This window comes from Etheostoma spectabile, unplaced genomic scaffold, assembly GCF_008692095.1.
Source record: "Etheostoma spectabile isolate EspeVRDwgs_2016 unplaced genomic scaffold, UIUC_Espe_1.0 scaffold00002315, whole genome shotgun sequence".
Lineage (NCBI taxonomy): Eukaryota > Metazoa > Chordata > Actinopteri > Perciformes > Percidae > Etheostoma > Etheostoma spectabile.
This window is the reverse complement of record NW_022602882.1, coordinates 101790-126341: the sequence shown is the minus strand read 5'-3', so window position 1 is coordinate 126341 and position 24552 is coordinate 101790. Positions and strand designations below refer to the sequence as shown.

Below are 24552 nucleotides of genomic sequence, written 5' to 3'. Positions count from 1 at the left end.
ACTTTTTGTCACCCTTGTATATTTCTTAAATCCCAAAAGTTGGCAAAAACTCTAAACTTTGAGCATTGGGAGTTTAGTAAGCGCAAATTCAATATTTGTGTATATTAGTCCAAACAGTTCTCATCATACCAACATACTAGAAGTTGACCATTTTAATTGTGCGCTCTCAAGTTATTTGTGTTTTATAGTTTAACATCATTGTTTCCTACTTTGTGGAATTTCATTTAATAATCTTTGTCTGACATTTATATTTTCTGTGACTGAATGTGGTTTTAAATCTGTTGAGGTCTGTTCAGACTGAAAGTAAAGACACTGATGATGTCATACAAAATCAGAAAATAGAAAGCAAACAGCTGATTTTTTCATCGACTTGTGGAATAACATCAGTGATTGAATTGTTTTAAATGTTTTGCAAGTAGGACTCAAAGTATTTCTGATTCTGAACAATTAAATACAAAATAAAAGAAATAAATGAGGCCTCGTGCTGATTATTTGTGACTTGATTTGGTGGATTTATCCTTACTGCCGTTTCTGTGGTTAAAACTCCTTGATAAGAGAACGTTTCCATCCACTAAAAGTGCTGAAAGACTCAGATTATTATTCTAAGTGTGTGACACCATTATGGGATGGATCCCTACAGAGATAGCGCTTTAGTTAGAGGAGTAAGATCCTTTTAGTTTAACATGAAACAGCCCCGACATCACCATCACCAAACCCACCATGATCAATGCAAATGATCTGGGGTCTCATTTATAAAACTGTGCGTAGGATCCTTAATGAAAGTGTACGGACACCTAAAAGCCTAAAATAAATCAGATTATGAAACCGTGTGCATGCACATCTGTATGTAATGTTCCATTCATAAATCATCAAAGTGTGCATTTGTGAATCAGCCTCTTATCCCTCCCTGTACAGGCCCCAATATTTAAAGTATAACTTGTGTATATTCAACCTGGACTCCATCCCCCCCGTGGTTCTGTGTATGCAGTAGCATTTTGAAATACATTCTTTGAGGGGCAGGAAAACAGAGTAAAGACCTCCGAACTGGAGTGATGTGAACACTGAGTTACAGTTTTTCTCCATTGGTTTGGCTCATTTCTTGAAACAGAAATTACATTCTCAAAACTCTAAGATCATTTGGCAAAACATTCTTTCAGTTTAGCACAACACTATAGCTCACTTGCAAAAGCTCATATCTCTCCCAAAACAGTTCACTCATGCTTCAAAACTAAATTCATTTCTCATGTAAAGAGTCAGTGCCACCAAAATGGCAAAGATCCTTCTCAATTGCTTCGCTCATGTCTCGAAACAGACCGGACGTTCTCCACACTCTTGGTGCTTTTGCCAAAATACGTGGATGGTTCGGCACAACACCATGGTTCACATGCAAAAGCTCCACCTCTCCCAAAAACAGTTCACTCATGTGTCAAAACTAAATTTCCTTCTCATTTCACCAGTCAGTGCCCCAAAATGCTTTGTCCCTTTAGCATTATGTAAGCACTGCAAGTCAGAATGTTTAGATATTTTGTCACTATGGCAGAGGACATGGAAGTATATCACTCATATCCACCTTTCAGTCTTAGCCCAGTCCTTCATTAACAATGGTGACACCCGACAATGCGTGAGCTTAGAATTGTAAGGTTCTATCTCCGTTTAGGGTAGTTCTGAGATATTGAGCATCAAAGTTTTACATCCAGCTGACAAACCGTTATGTAGTATAATCTTCTATTATAGCCTTATCTATTACATGTAATCTTTTTTTTTTCTTTTTTACAAAAATAACACCACACAGGCATTACTGTAATAAACACCTAATGGATCAGATTGTGTCAAAAACTCAATGTCGACCATAAGTGGAGATATAACCTTTAATTCTAAGCTCACGAATGGTTACTGTACAGTTTTTTTGTGCTTACACAATACAATCGTGTATAAAACTGAAAAAAGAAATAGGATTTCACAAAAATATATACTGTAATACAGAATTTTATTATCATTCACACACATACTGTAAAGTAACTTCTATACATCAGAGTAAAAAGAAAATGTATACAGCATAACACTGTAATATAAACACACAAATAAAAAATCAATGAAAATTATATACAGCCTACAGCGCCCTCACCCTCCCTCTCCTGACCTATTCCACCACCACGCACCCTTCCTCCTCCTCCTCCTCCTCCTCTTCCTCCTCTTCCTCCTCTACCTCCTCCTACTCGAGCAGGCAGTTGCTCTTGTTCATTTACCTGGCCAGGTGCCTCCATGTTCAGAAATTGTGCTGGTCTTGCATTGTCAAGATCTTTCTATACATGTTTGGGAGCATTCACAGTCATGGACAGCACCTGTCATGTAACTAAACATACTGTTTGATTGGTCATCTGAGATGTGTAAAACTCCTCCTTCGTTAGTGAAGTTCTAGTTTCACTTGACTGTCAATTGCTGTGAAAAAAAAAAAATTATTATCAAATGTTCCAAGGGATTCATATGTGGTATTCATGGTATTATGTTCTTGACTCATTTTGACAATTGAACAGACTATTGTGCATGTAATGGCTATACAATGAAATGATGCTGACAAGTTTTGGAGGGAACAACCATTAGACCGAGAATCAACAATCAGTTTAGATCAGCAAGATCTATTCACTTGGAAATTGTGCTAAATGTAGGCTACCTGTACTTAATCATTTGCAAAGATGTACTGAGACATTGAGGCATGTACTTAGGCATTTGCAATTTGATGAAATGAATGAGGAACTCATTTCTGTTGTGAACAATTGCCAAGTAGTTTGGAGGTTTGTCCATGTTGTTTTGAGAATGTCATTTCTGTTTCAAGAAATGAGCCAAACCAATGGAGAAAAACTGTAATACATCTTACATATCTTGCTGCAGATCTTCATCGGCTTGATAACAATTCCCATACCGGGAGTTGAACCCGGGCCACCTGGGTGAAAACCAGGAATCCTAACCACTAGACCATATGGGACTGGTTATGTGTTAATAACAGGGATTTCATGAATCAATTCATAGTCTGGCTGGAAACAGGCCTTCTCTTGAACGTGAATTAAGAAGCTTCTTAAGTAAGTTTTATCTTGAAGCTTTATAGTGTTCTTTAGGTTTTTATCTGCTTTATCTATTACCGGACAGCGGGGGCAGAGGTGAGCGGTCGTTAGGGAGGAATCCTCCTCCGTGTTCAGCTCCATTTTGAACCTGTAAGCTCACTTTAAACTAGATGTGGAAAGTTGAAAGGTTGATCATTTTCACCTGTGCTGTGGCTTAAAAACAGGTTCCACTGAGATTTGAACTCAGATCACTGGATTCAAAGTCTAGACTGTTGACCATTACACCATTGAACCTTTTAAAGTGTTGCTAGTGTTTGCTTGGCAGTTTCTGTCATAATAACCACATGTGTGATATTGAAGGCACAAAAAAATCACAACAAATCTGAGTGCATTCAGGGGATGTAGCTCAGTGGTAGAGCGCATGCTTTGCATGTATGAGGTCCCGGGTTCAATCCCCGGCATCTCCAACAGGTGTTATTGTCCTTACTGTAAAAGAGGTAGAAGAGATCTAATTCTGAACGAGAAAATGAAATAATGCAGCAGCAGGAATTACAAAACAATAAAGTGCATTTTTAACTTAAAAAGTGACTACCAATTTTGCATTTTACCCATGTCCTGTTTTACTCAACAATTGAGAAGGATTTGAGCACACTGTATAGCACAGTGTTGTGGGTTGTAGTGACCTCCTTGTGTTTATGGTACTTAATACAAAAATTCCATGTTAACCTGAGGTTCAACGATTGTGGAAACCTTCCTTTCCAGCACTATGGAGTAGAAAATAAATAATCGTGATCTCCATATTTATCAAAATTATCATGATTAGAATCTTGGCCATAATTGTGTAGCCCAAAGAGATCTAATGTTTTATCAAACCAGTTTTGGCAAGTAACCTTTCTGCTGACTTCTTGTAAAATAAAGCAAGAAACACCACTCAAAGAAAGCTACTGCGATGGCTGGGAACACTGGCACTAGCACAAGAATGGAATGGAGTTTGTCATTCTTTGGTTATTTCTGAGATTGATACAATGAAAGGAATTATTTAATGAAAAGGGTTATAGAAGATATGTAGTATGTCCTTGGACACACTATCCAAGCAGGGAGATGAGCCAACAACAAAATAAGTTACCATAGTTATGCGGACGACACACAAATTTACATAACCTTATCGCCAGGAGACTATAGTCCAATACATAAACTGACTAAGTGCATTGAACAAATTAACGGCTGGATGTGCCAGAACTTTCTGAAATTAAATGAAGGAAAAACTGAGATTGTTGTTTTTGGAGCAAAAGAGGAACGATTAAAAGTCTGCGCTCAGCTTCAAACAACAATGTTAAAAACAACAGACAAAGCCAGAAATCTTGGTGTAGTCATGGACTCAGACCTGAATTTTAACAGCCACATTAAGACAATAACAAAGTCAGCCTATATCAAGAGTTAAAGGACTCATGTGTCAACAGGACTTGGAAAAACTTGTCCATGCTTTCATCTTCAGTAGACTTGACTACTGTAACGGGGTCTTTACAGGTCTCCCTAAAAAATCAATCAGACAGCTGCAGCTGATTCAGAACGCTGCTGCTCTGGTCCTCACTAAGACCAAGAGACTGGATCACATCACTCCAGTCCTCACTAAGACCAAGAGACTGGATCACATCACTCCAGTTCTGAAGTCTTTACACTGGCTTCCTGTGTCTCAAAGAAGTTTCCATATCAGAAATTTGGGTTAACACTTTCATTGGATTTGGGAGTTTTGGGTTCCTTTTATAGCATTTGGAGAAAAAACATTTGGTAAAAGAATTTTTTTTTAAGTGTAAAAAAGAGACAAAAATGTCAACAAATGTGAAAAGTGAAGTGCAAAAAAAAAAAAGCTTTAAAAATGTTGGGAAAAACCCACAAAGATTTAAGAAGGAACATCAGAGGGAGAAGACGGGGACAGATCTGTGGGAGAAGATGGGGACAGATCAGAGGGAGAAGACAGGGACAGATCTGTGGGAGAAGACGGGGACAGATCAGAGGGAGAAGACAGGGACAGATCTGTGGGAGAAGAAAGGGACATATCAGAGGGAAAAGACGGGGACATATCAGAAAGAGAAGACGGGGACAGATCCGTGGAAGAAGACGGGACATATCAGAGGGAGAAGATGGGGACAGATCAGAGGGAAAAGACAGGGACATATCAGAGGGAGAAGACGGGGACAGATATGTGGGAGAAGATGGGGACAGATCAGAGGGAGAAGACAGGGACAGATCTGTGGGAGAAGATGGGGACAGATCAGAGGGAGAAGATGGGGACAGATGCGTGGGAGAAGACAGGGACATATCAGAGGGAGAAGACGGGGACACATCAGAGGGAAAAGACGGGGACAGATCCGTGGAAGAAGACGGGACATATCAGAGGGAGAAGATGGGGACATATCAGAGGGAAAAGACAGGGACATATCAGAGGGAGAAGACAGGGACATATCAGAGGGAAAAGACAGGGACAGATCAAAGGGAGAAGACGGGGACAGATCAAAGGGAGAAGACGGGGACTGATCACAGGGAAAAGACGGGGACAGATCAGAGGGAAAAGACGGGGACAGATCAGAGGGAAAAGATGTGGACAGATCCGTGGGAGAAGACGGGGACAGATCAGAGGGAGAAGACAGGGACAGATCAAAGGACCAACACACAGAGACTTTTGTCCTTATTTCTTGTTGGCGAACAGAAGAACTCAGTTTTGTTTTTATTTTCTGTTTGCGTCCGTTTTAAAACCCGAGCACCTTATTTAAGTTTTGTTGCATGAATGTTTTATTTTGAAAGAGTGTAAAACCACTTCCTAATAAAACAGGTTGAACTATCTGAGGTTTATTCATAAAGTGTGTGTGCGTGTGCGTGTGCGTGTGCGTGTGCTTGTGCGTGTGCTTGTGTGTGTGCGTATGCTTGTGTGTGTGTGTGTTTGTCAAAAAAAACAATGATTCATTTTGAAATACATTTTCATCCACAAATTAATTTTAGTCTTCAAAGCCTTGTAGTAACTCATAGTATATAGTACGTCAAAATATTCATAAAAAGTCATAGTATAGTATGTCAAAAAAAGTCATGGTATAGCGTGTCGAAAATTTTGAAAAAACATAGTTTAGTGTGTCAAAAATTCATAAAAGTCACAGTATAATATGACAAAATATTTTATAAAAATTCATAAAATGTCATTAAAAGTCAGAGTTTAGATGAGGAACAGCTGAGTGGATGACGGAACGTAGATGGAAAGCCACGCCTCTAGATCCCCTGGAACGCCCTCACGGCAAGACAGACAGGACACACAGAAGAAAGGGAAGACACAACACAGGTTGGGGAATGCAGCAGACCACAACACTCAGCCCTCGTGACAGGAAAAATCCACCAGATGACCTTCTATCCAAGCAGGGAGATGAGCACAGAGATTTGGGTGCTAGCAAGATGGATGTAGGTTGCCTATTGTTCATTTAGACTTACCAGCAACATTGTTATGATACTAACCTGCTTGAAAAACAGCCACAATTCTTTTTAAAGAATTACACATGGAACACAAGTGATTGGGAAGTATTTTTGAAGCATTCAGGCATGCTAAATGGACAACTCATCTAGCAGAATGTGCAACTCTACGCCTGAACAGGGACTTGAACCCTGGACCCTCAGATTAAAAGTCTGATGCTCTACCGACTGAGCTACCCAGGCTTCTGAAATTGCCACCTGTTGAAAAAACAATCTCCTGAACTACAAAATGAAGTAAGTGGTCACTGTGTCCAAACCCTTGTTATAGAAGTTATATATCATAACTTTAAAGATAATTGCAAATTGTTGACCCAATTTTCAGTTTATTTTTCCATCTGGCAGGGACATTTCTGGATTCAGGTGGACATTGTGGACAGAAACATTGGTGGATCTTGATTCCCACCATAGGATTTAGCCTGTATTGCTCATTGCCTTCACATCCCATGCAATGTATTGCCATTGTCAAGCACAATGCCACCCTGGTGACTTTCTTCCATGTCTCCATGTCTTCATATATTTGGGCTGACAGTTGAGAAACCTTCCCTTGTTAATTATGACATGGATGACTGAGAACCTACTATATCATGACATGTTTAATTTACTATATTATAATTTTTGAGACAGGTCCTACTGAAAATCTGCTGGAGCAGTCAGGATGGCCGAGCGGTCCAAGGCGCTGCGTTCAGGTCGCACACACTCACCACTGATTAAACTGACTACCACCATCATTGAATTATCATTTCTTTTGTTGTGGTCATATTCTTGAATTTCATTCAACCTTTGAACACAGTCTTTTGTCTCCCCTTTTCATGGGGTCATGACAAAGCATCTAGGGTCAATCTTAGCCTTTGTGTGAGTACATATGTTTCCGAAAACATTGTTTTTATTGAGATTACAGATCAAATTGTTCCTATTTCCAAAATTTTCCCAACCATTGCAACAGCTTTCATACCCTCGTTGGCGCAGTAGGCAGCGCGTCAGTCTTATAATTTGAAGGTCTTGAGTTCAACCCTCACACGGGGCATGTGTTTTAAAAAAAAAAAAAAACACAACTGATGCTGAAAATACAGTAACATTCAGGTGGTTGAACACTAGCACATGAATGGAATTTGTCATTCTTTGGTTATTTCTGAGATTGATACAATAAAAGGAATTATTTAAGAGTGGTAGCAAACCAATGCAAAGGGTTATAGAACATATGTGGTATGTCCTTGGACATACTATCCAAGCAGGGAGATGAGTACAGAGATTTGGGTGCTAGCAAGATGGATGTAGGTTGCCCATTGTTCATTTAGACTTACCAGCAACATTGTTATGATACATAACCTGCTTGAAAAACAGCTTTTTTTAAAGAATTGTGCATGGAGCACACATGATATGACTGTGTCTGAAGTGTTCAGGCATGCAGTAGAATGTGCAATTTTACACCTGAACAGGGACTTGAACCCTGGACCCTCAGATTAAAAGTCTGATGCTCTACCGACTGAGCTACCCAGGCTTCTAAACTTGCCACCTGTGGAAAAGACAATCTCCTGACCTACAAAATGAAGTAAGTGGTCACTGTGTCCAAACCTTTGTTATAGAAGTTATATATCATAACTTTAAAGATAATTGCAAATTGTTGACCCAATTTTCAGGACCCAGAGACCGGTCCTACTGAAAAACTGCTGGAGCAGTCAGGATGGCCGAGCGGTCCAAGGCGCTGCGTTCAGGTTACAGACTCCACTGGAGGCGTGGGTTCAAATCCCACTTCTGACAACTATTGTTTTCATTTGGAACTAGCATCTAAGACATGATATTGGGAATAAAGAACATAGCAGTTCTTCGTATTTAAGAGGACATGAATGTGCACGAGAAACACAATTGAAAGTATAGCGTTTTGTGAGCATCTTTATTGTCAACACATGTAAAGTTACTGACTGAAGGTTTTTGGTAAAAGTTATCTTTTGTTTTGTAAAACTTTGGGTTGTGTACAAAACAGGAGAAAAGGGTTCTTTGTTGCATCCAGGTTGTTATGTATAACAGATAAAAAGAGCAAATTGACATCATTCCATCCAATACGGGCCAGACGGGGTTGACAGATAGATTTTAAAATCCACACAGATAAACAGTCATCGTAGCTGTTTGCAGGATTTCTGCCATGAGTGACAAAATGTGTGTGTCCTGAAAAAAGGTTCTTTAACTCTACCTCCCCCACCTCTTTTTTTTGTCTCGGCAAGAAGTATTATGCTTTTGGGTCGCCTGTCCATCTCTACATCAGAATCAGAAATACTTTATAGAACCCCAAAGGAAAACTCTGGAAAAGACTACTCCTTCGAGCCAGATTTGAACCAGCGACCTAAGGATTTCAACTTTATGCCTCTACAGTCCTCCGCTCTACCAACTGAGCTATCGAAGGGAGCGAATACAGTAACTGGTGACCAAGTTCCTTAGGTTAAGAGATGGCTAGGTATTAATGTTATGGAGTAGATCAACCATGTATTAGGATGGGATGGACTGAAGCAGTAGCGTGGGAATTGACAACCCTATATAAAAGGTGGGATTTGTGCTCTTGGGAGGAGAGAGGGAGGTGAGGTTGTGCTGCCAGGAACACGTGCCTGTTATTGCTGCTATTAGTTTAATGTGCCACTGTCTTTAAGTTTGATGGGTTAATTATCTGTGTACTGCAGACCATGGACATAAACTAATCACCTTTGAAAATGTGCAATGTTTGAGTCTGCCTACCTACCACCATCTTAGCCACTCTGGCTAACTCTCCACAAATGTGTAAAACTAAAAAGAAGACACACAAGACCAAAAACATACAAATTAACTACAGCTGTTCTGATATTCCTGACCAGTCTGAAGCCTGTTGGCCAGTAACCCCCCCACATTTCATCAGTGTCCTGTATCAAAACCAACAACAATACACAAGTGCATGAACAGGAATTAATTACAAATGATTGCAATAATACAGTACCAATGCAATAATGAATGGGTAGCTACAACATGAACACAGGATTTAAGAAACGTCTGCTCGTTTTCAGCCCAAAAGTGGATCAGCTGCTGTGTCCTCCTGTGTGATACAAGGCGGTGTATGTAAAGCACGTAACAATGAATCATAGACCGTTAATATTAAAATATATAGTCTATGCGATGTATACAGTCCATTTAAGGCAGAGAAATGTGGGACTGTTGTAAAAATCAATGTTAACGTTAGTGGTTAGCAATTAGCGTTAGCAAAGCAAGCTAGCTATTTTTAAAAAGTTTCAGTTAGGAACATGGTTGCAAGCATGTATGGACAGGACTGTATAGAACACAAAACAAGACTGTCGTACTTTTTAAATCAATTACTTAAGCCGAAAATACCAGAAATGCGTCTCTCTGGTCGATGCGGTAGCCATTGTTAACTGTTGCACCATGTCTATCCTACCCCCTCGGTTTCAAGTAAGTTGGCGTTCTCCCTAGATTTTTTTATTCATTGTCAATGGTTCCTAGGGCCTTACATCCCTTACCCCTCGATCAAAAAAATTATTGGGACAGCACTCGTTCTCACGTGAACGCGCAAGACGTAGGGAAAGGGGTAGGTTATGGAACATAGTGGTAGACCAAGGACTCCTGTGGTAATCTGACTTGAAGGGATTTGGAGCGTAGTGGTAGACTAAGACCTCCTGTGACACAAACTAAGCAGGATGCTCTCCCTTTTATACCTCAAGCTATTGTAGACAGCACAACAAGCACTTTAAACATACACATTTTACATTTACATGTACTGTATTTAGACAGTATTAATGCTCATATTTTTTATGGGTGTTAAAGCGGGTATGAGCACTGTAATTTCCATTTTAATGGATGAAATAAACATAAAGAACATACTCTTCAGCAGGTGGAGGCCTTTCACTTCAGGTACAGATGCATTATTAATTTTCAACAGCCTGGAAGTAGACTTGATACGGAGACAAAGCACAACAATTAGCAGAGGATGGTTTCGATCCATCGACCTCTGGGTTATGGCCCAGCACGCTTCCACTGCGCCAAAGCTGGGGAACGATAGTCTGTAAGGGGGGGGAAGAAGAGGAAAAAAGGGAAGAGGGAGGGAAGAAGGAAAAAGAGGAAAAAGGAGGAAAAAAGAAGAAATTAGAGAAAAGATGAGAAAGATGCTAAATTACACACATAGTGTAAGAGTTTTATAGTTTCTATTAAGTCAGATTTTAATTTAATTGCTGAAATTGGAATGTTTCTGGGAAATAAGGGAAGTTTAACGTAGATTCAAAGGTCACAGGTTCAATCCCCACCTAGCACCAGATCTTAGGTTCAATCCCCACCTAGTGCCAGAAGATCCAATTACACTGTCCACAACTTTATTGTTCTACTAAACAAAGTTTTGGAGGAATAAGATATTAGTAAGGTTGGGAAACAATTTAAACAAATAATTTATAACGTTTAGATTGACTTTTGAACAATATATCTGTTTTTAGTACTGCATACATTTAGTAATCGTGCTATATTTGGTCAATATTAAAAGTTAGTCTTTATAATAAGCATTGTTTAGTAATAATAATTTTCTTTTTCTTTAAACAATGTATGACAGGTAAAACCAAGCATTTTTACTTCTCTTTTCTCTAAAAGCTAGTATTTCTTACAGTAATCATTGCAGGGAAGTAGGGTGTATAAGGCAAGTCATATGCTCAGCAGTGTGTACACTATCATTTGGAATAATCTTGAAATGAAGCCATTAATATAATACATGCCAACTTTATTACATTATTGATCTCAACAAAACAATATGTCTTTAGGTAACGAATAATATTGTTTAGCACAAGAAATGACTGACTATACAAAGGTTTTTACACCAGGGAGGAAAATAAGAGAATCAACAAACTAATTATGTAGAAAGAGTAAAACACACATAACATATAAACCACAATACATCATAGTATTGTATGCATAGTAAAATCTAACTATTTACATTTTCTATTTACATTATACATTTACATTTTTGATTTTTTAATGTGATCCCAATCCCAATTTAACTTTACCTTCTTAGTGTGAAATCCACACGTGCAGACCTGTGCTCCACCAAAAAGAGACATCTGCCCCCGCTGCTGGAGTGGACACTTCTCTATCTGTAATTAACCCAAATTAAAATGCACCAGAATGTTACATGACATTAATTAATTGTTGCTAGTTGTTAAAAAATATATGTAATAAGCTGTACCTTAAGATAGAGCTCATGCCATCTCTTTTGCCTCGGGGCCGGTCTATTCCCAGCATCAGTAGACCAGACCCCTGTAGCGGCAAACGTCCTCAGCCGGGACAGCCATTCATCGTCCCCGATGGCACGATGCCTCTTAGCCTTAGATGCCATCTGAGATTAAAACTCAATAGGACAATAGGGCAATAATGTCAATAGTTAGACACTTAATAAGGTCCCTTTATTGTATCCAAAAAGACAAAACTATAGTATAAGATTTAATCAAATAATTATATATTACAGGCATGACCATGGAATAGCTCATTTCTATCATCTAAATCTATCTACCTTCATCTTATAGTAAAGCATGTTGTAACATTGCTAGTACAGGGGCTTGAGTCATAATTGAGGCTTATATATAATCATTATCAACATTAATATTATTATATACAATTATATTTTATTGTCAACAAATACTACAGTGGACTGAAGTTGGGGTAAACGTTTGAATGCTAATCTTAAAGTAATATAAATTATAAGGGACTGATGTCAATTCAATCAATTTATCAGTTCTCTCTCTCTCTCTCTCTCTCTCTCTCTCTAACGCTACTAAAGATTATAAAATATATTATAATAATAATATTTTAAAATAAAAATTAAATTACAGCTAACGTTAACTTAAGATCCTGACGTTACTTAACATATTGATGTTACTTTATACATAAAGTGATACACGTAACGTAGCCTATCCTGTTGACTACGTTATACTCTCTCAACTAGAAAAGTGCACCGCAACATGACTTCGCAGGCAATAAACACATAGCTACATACATTACGTGAACATGTAACAGGTTTAATGCACAACATGTCACGGTGACGTTTGGCCTAACGTTACCGTAGCGTTAATACACTAGCTACTACTGCTTACAGTAGCATAACGTTATAAGCTTGTTCTTAACTAGCAAAGTGCACAACAACATGACATTGCGGTCAAACAAATACATCAATTACATGAACTTTTGACAAGTTTAATTCATGAGATTTGGTGCCAGTATAACTTACTTTATTTTCCGTGGAAAAATACCGAGATGAGTCGTCTTCTCTTGCGATTGCGGCAAAGCTGCCATCGAAGCAGAAAATGCGTTTTGATTGGTAGGAAATGGAGATGGGCGTTGCCAAGAGAGGCGCTTTTTGATTGGCAAGAAATGGATATGAAGTCTCTCAGGATTGGCAAAAAATGGAAGGGAGCTTTGGTTTGATTGGTAAGAAAAGGAGATGAGAAAGTGGACAAATACGTTCTGGGAGGCGCCAAAGCTGGGGAACGATAGTCTGTAAGGGGGGGGAAGAAGAGGAAAAAGGGGAAGAGGGAGGGAAGAAGGAAAAAGAGGAAAAGGAGAAAAAAGAAGAAATTAGAGAAAAGAGAGAAAGATGCTAAATTACACACATAGTGTAAGAGTTTTATAGTTTCTATTAAGTCAGATTTTAATTTAATTGCTGAAATTGGAATGTTTCTGGGAAATAAGGGAAGTTTTAACGTAGATTCAAAGGTCACAGGTTCAATCCCCACCTAGCACCAGATCTTAGGTTCAATCCCCACCTAGTGCCAGAAGATCCAGTTACACTGTCCACAACTTTATTGTTCTACTAAACAAAGTTTTGGAGGAATAAGATATTAGTAAGGTTGGGAAACAATTTAAACAAATAATTTATCACGTTTAGATTGACTTTTGAACAATATATCTGTTTTTAGCACTGCATACATTTAGTAATCGTGCTATATTTGGTCATATTAAAAGTTAGTCTTTTATACAAGTATTGTTTGTAATAAATAATTTTCTTTTTCTTTAAACAATGTATGACAGGTAAAACCAAGCATTTTTAGTTCTCTTTTCTCTAAAAGCTAGTATGTCTTACAGTAATCATTGCAGGGAAGTAGGTGTATAAAGGCAAGTCATATGCTCAGCAGTGTGCACACTATAATTTGGAATAATATTGAAATGAAGCCAATTAATATAAACATGCCAACTTTATTACATTATTGATCTCAACAAAACAATATGTCTTTAGGTACAAATAAATATTGTTTAGCACAAGAAATTACTGACTATACAAAGGTTTTTACACCAGGGAGGAAAATAAGAGAATCAACAAACTACTTCTGTACAAAGAGTAAAACACACATAACATATAAATCACAATACATCATAGTATTGTATGCATAGTACAATCTAACTATTTATATTTTCTACCGCGATGAGTAATCTTCTCTTGCGATTGCGGCAAAGCTTCCATTGAGCACAAAATGGGTTTTGATTGGTAGGAAATGGAGATGGGCGTTGCCAAGAGGAGGCGCTTTTTTGATTGGCAAGAAATGGATGTAAAGTCTCTCATGATTGGCAGAAAATGGAAGGGAGCTTTGGGTTTGATTGGTAAGAAAAGGAGATGAAAGTGGACAAATACGTTCCGGGTGGCGCCAACGAGGCTATGAAAGCTATCGCAATGGTTGGGAAAGTTTCAGAAATACTAACAATTTGGTCGTCATCTTAATAAAAACAATGTTTGTGGAGACCTATGTATTCACACAAAGGCTAAGACTGACCCTAGATGCTTTGTCATGACCCAGAACATTTGTCCACTTTTCTCATCTTCTTTTCTCACCAATCAAACTCAAAGCTCCCTTCCATTTTTGCCAATCCTGAGAGACTTCAAATCCATTTCTTGTCAATCAAAAAGGCGCCTCCTCTTGGCAACGCCCATCTCCATTTCCTACCAATCCAAACGCATTTTTCTGCTTAAGAGAGACTTTGCATTTATAATTTGGAACTAACGAAGGCAAGGAGGTCTTCTCTGATATTATCTCTGGAAACAATAATAATTCACGTGCTTTGTTTGCTACTGTCGATAGGTTAACAAACCCTCCAGTACCAGTAGCATCTGAACTGTTATCTACCAAGGCCTGCAATGACTTTGCCTCCTTCTTCATAGACAAAATCCAGAAGATTAGACAAATAGTCAGTGCCTCCATATCCAGTACAGGATATGTGTTGTCACAGTGTTCAAGCAAAACTAGTTCCAATATGAAAGAATTTCATACAATCAACCATAAAAACCTGTGAAGCATGCACGCTACCACTGAGCTACATCCCCTAAAGAGTGTCAGATCCAGGGGGGCCCCGTGTTATCACATTCACAGAATGAGAAGTGCGTATGGCTATGGTAGCTCCGTTCGATAGCTCAGTTGGTAGAGCGGGAGGACTGTAGAGGTATAGAACTGAAATTCTTAGGTCGCTGGTTCAAATCCGGCTTGAAGGAGCACCTTTTTTTCCAGAGGCTACCTTCAAGGATCAATAAAGTGTTTTTGATTCTGATGTACAGATGGATGGTTGACCTAAAAGCACAATACTTCTTCCCGAGACATAACAAGAAACAAAAAAGAAAATAGGTGTGGGAGACAGAGTTAAGCCCTGACAGAATAGAGAACTACAGACAAACCATGTGAAATAGTGCCAAGTGTGACCAGAAGAACTGGAAAAAAACTAGAACTAAAGTACAAACCTTTCTTTAAGAAATCTTTATTGTGCTCACAAGGGCCCTTATTTATGAAATGTGCATACGACCTAAAACAGGCGTAGGACGGGGGTACGCCGTTCCTACGCAGAGTACGGCATTTATCAATTTGAACGTGAGCGTGGGCTGCGAAAGAAATCTCACGTCTGGTCCCACCTTCATGAGCCGTCTCTCTGCCTGCATATTTGAGTGGGATGCAGGGGACCTCTCTCTGTTACGAGCAACTAGGAGGGGCAAACGGAAGGGACCTCATGGTGGTTCCACTGCTGGACCAGGTGCGCATGGAGCACATCAAGAAGGGCACTATCAAGAAGGGGGGTGTTGTCCTGACCAAATATGGCTGTGCCAGAGGGTCCACGTCTCTGGAATTCTTTCATTGCCACCTGACCAGGTTCATTCTGTCTAAGTAGTATGTGTTTCATGATTGTACTTTTGTTTTTGAATGGTAGATGAACAACTGTGCTGGAATTTGTAATCAAAAACATGACCTTTCCCATTTTGACAAACTGTTTTGATCACTTGAGGTATTTCAGTGAAGTCTTGGTGTTGGACAGTTACCTTCCAATCTAAAACTGTATATCCTATTGTCTCTGGAACAATAGTTGGCAGTTGGAGGAGTAATGGCTCTTTACAGTGAATATGCAATAGAAGATGTTCACATATTCAGCCCAGGTAAATGCTCAGCCCATGTTCACACAGACCTAAACCTACTCACTTAATGCTGGTTACAAAATTCTAAACTCAACAATGCCAGAGAAAATGACAAAGAGTGACAACATTTTCCAATAAAGTATTGGCTTTTTCCTTGCGAAAGTTTTATTCCAATGACATTGACAAATATACCGTTAGTTACGGTCCATGTGTGTCTCACGATGTGGAGAACTGATACATGCAGGTAGTGTGGCCGAGTGGTCTAAGGCGCTGGATTAAGGCTCCAGTCTCTCTGGAGGCGTGGGTTCAAATCCCACCACTGCCATTTGCTGATGTTACATAGGATGAAGACAAACCATATGTTGACTTGAATTTGTATCAGTTACATTATACTCTTATGACATAGCTTGGTGAAGTGACTAAAGTCATTAGTGACTCCTTGCTGAATCTGTTGTTTTTATCTTTACTGGCAATTCCCTGTTTTTAAATGAACACCCAATCTTAAGTGTTCAATGTGAAATACTCATTCATCAACAAAATTGTCGGTAACTATGACGGGGCGCATACGCTACCAATACCATCCAAAGACTGAGACTGCAGGTATATGTTATATGCCCGTATATGTTTAACGTGTTCATATGTTCTGTTAATTTTCACAATATTTAAAATCTTCAGTTAACCTAGTCATTCTCCATTTCCCCACAGTAATCCCTCAGCTTTCTTGTGCGCACATTTTAACATCTAAAACTACGGTGCCATTCCTCGCCTAAAACAATATGAGTCATTCCATTAAGGGAAAAGGAAACTCACATCTACAAAGATAAATTTGCTATATGTGACTCCCTGATGGTCTAGTGGCTAGGATTCGACACTCTCACCGCCGCAGCCTGGGTTCAATTCCCGGTCAGGGAATGGTCAGGACTTGACAGATACAGATGTAACATTTGAAAGAGAAACCTTTTGGTTAACTTAGATATGTCAAATTCTTCCTCATTAGTTTAACGCTAGAACCCCAACACTTTTAAAGAGTATAATTTCCTTTAAATCAGACCCCCGACAACTGATGTATCCTTTTGTTGTCTTTGATATAAATACTTCATCTGCAATTACATCATAATTCATCTAACAATTATTTTCCTTTTTCAAACAGTAACTAAACCCCTGACCAACATTTTTTACCTGAAAACCAATGTATATGAGTGTCAAGTAAAGTTATTGTTGGATTCAGGTCCAAATGTGGACATTTTAGTGCAATGCAAAGGTGCATAACAGATTTCTACTTACCTGGAGCGATGCAAAGCAGGGGGGGCCAGTCAAGGAACAGCAAGAGACTTGGTATTTAAGACTACAAACTGACTATGTGACAGATGTGTAATCTGTCATCTCCTGCCTTCTGAAGTCAGGCGCCATTCCTCTTCACCATCTACACCACAGACTTCAACTACCACACACACAGAGGGGGACGAGGCTGAGTACAGAGCTGTGGGGGGGGGGACTTTGTCACATGGAGTGAGCAGAACCATCTACAGCTCAACGTGACAAAGACCAAGGAGCTGGTGGTGGATCTAAGGAGAGCCAAGGCAGCAGTGAGCCCTGTTTCCATCCAGGTAGTCAGTGTGGACATTTTAGAGGACTACAAACATCTGGGAGTGCACTGGGACAATAAACTGGACTGGGCCAAGAACACTCAAGCCCTCTACAGGAAGGGCCAAAGCCGTCTCTACTTTCTGAGGAGGCTGAGGTCCTTCAACATCTGCAGGACGATGCTGAGGATGTTTTATGAGTCTGTGGTGGCCAGTGCTATCCTCTTTGCTGTTGCATGCTGGGGCAGCAGGCTGAGGGTAGCGGACGCCAACAGACTCAACAAACTGATTCGCAAGGCCAGTGACGTCGTGGGGTGGATCTGGACTCTCTGTCGGGTGTGTCAGAGAGGACGCTGTCCAAACTACATGCCATCTTGGACAATGTCTCGCACCCACTCCATGGCTTGCTGCTCAATCACAGGAGCACTTTCAGTGACAGACTCATTCTCCCAAAATGCACCACAGAGCGCCACAGGAAGTCATTCCTGCCTGTGGCCATCAAACTTTATAACTCAGAGAGGTTGAAACTGGACAATATTATCTGTATTATCTGTTTTGTGCAATAACACTGGCCTGACATGTGTGCAATACTCAACTGCTACAATTATTATTATTATTATTATTATTATTATTATTATTATTATTATTATTATTATTATTATTATTTTACTTTTCACCATTGCAATTCCTAAATTATGTTAATTACGTAAATAATGTATAGTAACATTCTTTTAACTATGTAAATACCGTACATGTCCACACTCCTTATATTTCTTTGTTTGTATTTCTACTCTGATATTTATACTATTTGTGCAACTGCAACACAGAGTTTCCCTTCGGGGATCAATAAAGTATTTCTGATTCTGAAGGCAATTAAAACTGTTAACATATGGTCTTCATTATCTTTGTAACGGCCTTTAAGCTTCCCCTGGCAACATTGTATTGTATTATGTTTATTATGTTTGTATTATATACTTTTATATGTCATTAATGTTCTGTTTCCTATTTTTGCAATAAAGATGACATGAAAAAAAAACTCACTGCTGAACAGCTTTGTTTTCATAAATCACATGTGTGAACCTGCTGGCTCTGGGAGGCGGGGCTTAGGCTCCCATTGGATGTTCCTATCACGCCATGAACCCTTGGAAAGGGAACGTGATTGGCTACAACTGGCATGATTGACGTGTTGATAGCCAATGAGAGCTGTTTCTAAGATGGCCGCTCAGAGAGATGACGCAGCGTATTGGCGCTCCACAGTGGGAACGCTTGCTGGACGTCGGGGGCTGCCCCGGGGTGAAAACTAAACCGAAAAAGGCGGGGATAGTTTGATTGTGTAGGCAGCAACATGAGGAATACAAACATACCCAGCAACACGGTGCAGGGCGAGGAGACGGAACGAGGTCGGCACGTGAAGTTAGCAGCTAGTTAGCACGGACTCTACAGGACAATACTCCCAACCTGGATGAATTCTTTACACCTGGGGACACTTCCGGACTACAGGAATATTAATAAACCAGGAAAGAACGGGGGGTGAAGGTTTAGGAGCGCCTACAGGTAGGGAAGAGGCATCATTTTCTCATTTTCTCCTTCTTTTCTTCAGTATTATGAGCACTAAGATGATGAATAATGTTCCAGTAAATGAAGTGAATGGTTGAACTGCAGAGAATGGACCAATCAGACTGGAGAGGCTGTAATAATGATAATAATGTAATAATGATAGCCACTGGCCCAGCAGCACGAGGCTTTGAACGCACCTTTGTTCCTTTGATGTTGATCCGGTGTTATGTGCCTTCTGGGTTTTCTCTCAGTAGAACAGGAATCACAGTTTAACAGAGCAAACCGAAATAACTTGTTACCTTGATTTAAGCTTAACTTCATAATTAATTAAATCGTGCACTATAACCTCCTGCTACACCTCTGCGCTATCCATGTGCAAGGACTCGGCATAAATTACACCAGGCAGCACGCAATCGGTCTAAAACAACTGGTTACCCTGGGCTGGAAACGCGAGATCCAGAGGCTCTAAATCAGCTACAACAAGTTTGAATTTATGAGAAGATGCAATATTTCTATTTACGTGGATCAAATGCATACATCTACGTTTCTAATTACAACGTTAGGTTTACGACGGAAAGACGCATTTGAAACCCCTACAATACAAAGTTCTGTTTAAGAAATAATAAAAGGTTGTGCACAACCTTTGAATTGTTGGTGTTGTAGCAAAGGCTATATACTATACTACTTATCCAATATCAGCAAATCCGTTTTTAAAGTGGTGTAAGACGAAAGGTGAACGTTGTTTAACATATTTGTCCTATGAGTGCTCCCGATACTTCACACAGACAGAAGCGTTTACGTTCAGTAACGTTCAGACAAAAATGCAAACAATGAAGTAAGATTCCAATGTTTCATTATTGTCAACGAGGTCGGCAAAACTGCACAACAGAATCCATAGAAATGCAGGAATTTAGTTTGTAACGACAGTAACCACATAACCTGCCCTTTCCTGTATGCTGTCCCATTTACTTGATAGGAAAATAGCGGCCCAGTTCAAACGGGTTGTTGTAGCTGATTGAGAGCTTCGCGATCACACGTTCCAGCCCCAGGTAACCAGTTGTTTTAGACAGATTGTTTCTCAAACCGTGTGCTGCCTGGTGTAATTTAGACGAGTCCTTGCACAGGATAGAGCAGAGGTGTAGCAGGAGTTTATAGTGCACAATTTAATCATGATTTTAAGCTAAATCAAGGTAACAAGTTGTTTCGATTTACGCTGTTAAATGTAATTCCTGTTCTACTGAGAGAAATCAAAGTTGTTTCAGTATAAACGTGACTGATGCGATGGTGTAGTGGACGGTGCAAAGGACTCTTATGTTGTTATTTTTTGCCGAGAGGGTTTGAACCCAGCGCGACACGGATCATCGTAATTTTTTAAACACAATTTTCCCGCTGTACAATGTTATTGTAGTGTCGTGCTCAGATATTCAGTTCAGTACAGTTTATATTGAGGTGTGACATGCAAAGGCCAGTAAAATGTTTATGAATTTGTAGCGAATCTGTCGAAGGGGTAGCCGTTGAGGTTTATACAGCATCTGGACAGCCTCGGAAACCAGTAGGTGGAAAAATTGTTATCATGATTATTTTGATCAATATTGTGATCGCGATTATTATCGCGATTATTTGTTGATTTTGAACTCAAACTAATTTTATTGTCACATAGGGTATTTATAACTGCTTTCACATCCATATAATCCTACATTCTTCTTATGTTGAAGTTAAATATTGTACATGTACAGCTGCAACACATGGAAATAAAAATTATCTGAAATAGCCTAGGATATATTTTAAAAAATATATATCTCTGTGAAAGCTCCTTCACTTGTTTTAAACATAACTGAAACGGCTGACTCATGAAACGGCTGACTCCTTAGGAATGGATGGGGGTGGGGGCGATGGACGTACTCACAGAGAGACGGCGGACTCATTATGACTGGATGGGGGGGGGGGGTGGACGTACTCACAGAGAGACGGCTGACTCATTAGGAATGGATGGGGGGGGGCAATGGACGTACTCACAGAGAGACGACTGACTCATTATGAATGGATGGGGGGGGGATGGACGTACTCACAGAGACGACTGACTCATATGATGGTCCAGCTGGTTTTGTCTCACATGCTGTCCCTCTACGAAGACAGGTTTGTCCCTCATATTTAACAATATACAGCTGTGTTATTTAATAACAGTTAAAACTGTGGACAAATGTCAGAAGCGTGACACCGGCTCTGTTGCCTCTCTGTTGCTGGGGAGCTGTTAGTGAATGGGGGGGGTCTGCGCGGAGAGTAAGAGGAGAGAGAGTAAGAGGAGAGAACCAAACACAGACAAAATGTTGCGTTTACTGGTAAACTGGTAACCTTGAGACCGCCATATAACCGACTGTATCTGTGGAGTTTTCCTCCCGTTACTCTGTCCTCTGTGACTATCTCCATCTAGAAACTAAGCTGCGCGGTGCGGGGAACTACTCTGACTGGCTCATGATCAGACAGTGGTTTACGGAGCGGTAGATGGGCTTTTGCCAAAAACCCGGGGCGTTCTATGAAATGAAAAAAAAATCGCTTGATTACGCAAATTTCATCGTGGGAAGCCAAAATTGTGATCACCTCAAACTTGCCCCAAACGGACCCCACTGTATTCCCTTAAAGAAGCGACCAGGCCTGCCTTGGGTTTAAATATAGTAAAACACAGTCAACTAGAATTCACTCACACCTCCCATTAGTTCTTCTAACCCTTGTATCATTATCTCTGCATGTCCCCCCCCCCCCCATGGGTCTACTAAAGGCACCTTCAGCAGACGGCAAGCTGGCGACCAGAGCAGGAAAGAAGGGCAAGAAGGAGGAGGAGGAGGAAGAGGAAGAGGATTATGTGGTGGAGAAGGTTTTGGACCGCAGAGTGGTGAAGGGAAGAGTAGAGTTTCTGCTGAAATGGAAGGTTTCTCAGAGTAAGTATGAGTCTAGAATATTAATGCTTGGTGTTCTTGGTCCTGAGATATATAATATATTTACATATTGCAAATAAGTGTCAGCATGGTATCATGTCCTCAAAGTTGAAGGTTTGGTATTATGACACTAGGTTGCAGACCCACAAATAACCTTACAAGATGGCAATAGAAAAAAGGAGTAATAGGAATGATAATTAGAGTGAGAATGGATTGTCTAAAAACAAAGTGTGAGGAGATGTTCTTCTGTCTGCACTCACCTTTCCAGTGAGGAGAACACATGGGAGCCACAAGACAACCTGGACCTGGACCTTATCACCGAGTACCTGCAGAAACACGGAGGACGGAGGAGAAGAAGAAGGAGGGCAAGAGGAAAGGTGTCAGGGGGGAGGAGGTGAGTGAAGGAAAGAGGGTACTCCAGACTGAAGAGTCCCAGAAATCTAATCTCAATATTAATGAATGCACACCGAGGGTTTAACAAATGTCTTTTAGGATTTATAGATCATACCGTCATTCCTCAAAGAAAACCGGTAGTCAATTAAACTGCGGCCCTCTGATACGGGTCGGGGGGGGGGTAATACTGATAAAGGCCGGGAAAAATCAGTGTGGATAATCTCCTCGGTGCCTTTCATATAATGTGCAGTCACATTTATCGTAATGTACATTTCTACCAATTTAACTTAACAGATTCAACAATATATTCATGCTTTGTTTTTCTGGATTATGGTTGTAATGTAGAGTATTTTTTGTGATCAAATTTTTATTTTTGATCTAATTAAGAAACAAAGAGTGCCAACCAATCCCCTGAGTCTGAGAGGCTGATGACCCCTACAGATACTAGATCAAGTTCAACTGGGAGTCAAACACTCCCACAAAGAAAAGTTTCCAGCACTACCAATCCCAGACCGTCCCCCGGTTGTTACCGCCTGGCTCATGGCCGCCAACAAAAAGGCCACACAGATATATCAATCCAAACTTTATTAACACACACACACACACACAGAGCGTAACCATGGTAATGCAGCAGGGGAACTTAGACACAGACATGCTGTAAAACGATGCTTCTGGTTTTACTTAGCTCGCTCCACCATGGCGCCTTACTAACTCACTCACTCACTCAGTCTACAAACGCAGATCAATGGACATGCATGTATTGTTGGGGGGGGTGTATCAGGCCACCCCCCTTTCGACCAATCATTACATCTTTGTATGTAAAACCTTTACATCCAGTTGTGTTCTGAATAACAGCAGTGTTTTTAAAGAAGTGAATAATGCTCAAAATTCTTAGAATAGCTTTTAATTCCATAATACCAATGCATTGGGAACACTGGCCATTCATTTCCAAATCAGAACATGACCAACATGGATCAAGTCTGTGTTCTACCTTTACAGGAAATGGAGAAAAAGGAATATTAGCAGTATTTGCATTTTTCTTTACAAACTCAAATGTTTACTGTATAAACTGAAAAATGTGTCAGGGTTTGAATCCCTGCACTGATATTTAGTTGCATAACCATTATTTCTGAGAACTGCTTCAAATCTGTGTTGCATGGAGTCACCTGTGATCAGGTATTCCAGCCCAGGACCATTGAACTACATCCCATAATTCCTCTGCATTACTGGGTTTGGCCTCAGAAACAGCGTTTATGATGTCACCCTACAAGTGTTCTCTGGGATTGAGGTCCGGGGGTTGGGCTGGCCGCACCATAACATCCATCTGGTTCATCTGGAACCAAGACTTTGCTCCTTCCTGGTGTGTTTGGGTCCTTGTCTTGTTGAAAGACCCGTTTCAAAGGCATTTCCTCTTCAGCATAAGGCAACATGACCTCTTCAAGTATTCGGATGTATTGGAACTGATCCATGATCCCTGGTATGTGATAAACCGGCCCAACACCACAGTATGAGAAACATCCCATAACCAGCATGCTTTACTGTCTTCATAGTGGACTGGGGCTTGATTTCAGTGCAGGGGGGTCGGAGGACAAACTGTCTGTGGCCCCTAGACCCAAAAAGAACAATTTCCCTCTCCTCAGTCCCCAGAATGTTGCTCCATTTCTCCGTTGGCCAGTCAGTGTGTCCTTTGGTTGTTTCCCACGTCGGTCAAGCGTTGGATGCCATTTCAAGGCATTTGAAATCATTTTAGCTGAGCAGCTTATAATCTTCTGCACTTCTTTATATGTTTTTCCCTCTCATATCAACTTTTTAATCAAAGTCCTCTGTTCCTCAGAGAAATGTTTGGAACGAGCCATTTTGCTGAGTATTTCAGTGTGAAATGCACTATAACCAGCATGCACAACATGTGCTTCCTTCCTTAAATATACAGTATATAGATTAAATATGGGCCATAACTGACACCTGTTTCTTCACAGAATCAATCAGCTCACTAATTGAATACAACACTGCTATTATTTTGAACATGCTCCTTTCAATGACAGATTCAATTCCACAGAATGAGCAGCATGCATGTCATGACTGTTGTTTTTCTAGGACTCTACAACACTTACTAGTAAATGATT

General features: G+C 40.1%; 6 non-coding genes across 6 annotated transcripts; 2 read left to right on the top strand and 4 right to left on the bottom strand.

Annotated features, from left to right (window-relative positions):
• Positions 1-2911: 2911 nt before the first annotated feature.
• On the bottom strand, positions 2912-2983 carry trnae-uuc (transfer RNA glutamic acid (anticodon UUC)). Its single transcript has one exon. It is a non-coding gene; the product is annotated as a tRNA-Glu (tRNA).
• Positions 2984-3454: 471 nt separating this feature from the next.
• On the top strand, positions 3455-3526 carry trnaa-ugc (transfer RNA alanine (anticodon UGC)). The gene has a single exon. It is a non-coding gene; the product is annotated as a tRNA-Ala (tRNA).
• Positions 3527-6682: 3156 nt separating this feature from the next.
• Positions 6683-6755, bottom strand: trnak-uuu (transfer RNA lysine (anticodon UUU)). Its single transcript has one exon. It is a non-coding gene; the product is annotated as a tRNA-Lys (tRNA).
• Positions 6756-7997: 1242 nt separating this feature from the next.
• Positions 7998-8070, bottom strand: trnak-uuu (transfer RNA lysine (anticodon UUU)). Its single transcript has one exon. It is a non-coding gene; the product is annotated as a tRNA-Lys (tRNA).
• Positions 8071-8882: 812 nt separating this feature from the next.
• On the bottom strand, positions 8883-8970 carry trnay-gua (transfer RNA tyrosine (anticodon GUA)). The gene is given in 2 exon segments: positions 8883-8918; positions 8934-8970. It is a non-coding gene; the product is annotated as a tRNA-Tyr (tRNA).
• Positions 8971-16206: 7236 nt separating this feature from the next.
• On the top strand, positions 16207-16288 carry trnal-aag (transfer RNA leucine (anticodon AAG)). The gene has a single exon. It is a non-coding gene; the product is annotated as a tRNA-Leu (tRNA).
• Positions 16289-24552: the final 8264 nt, after the last annotated feature.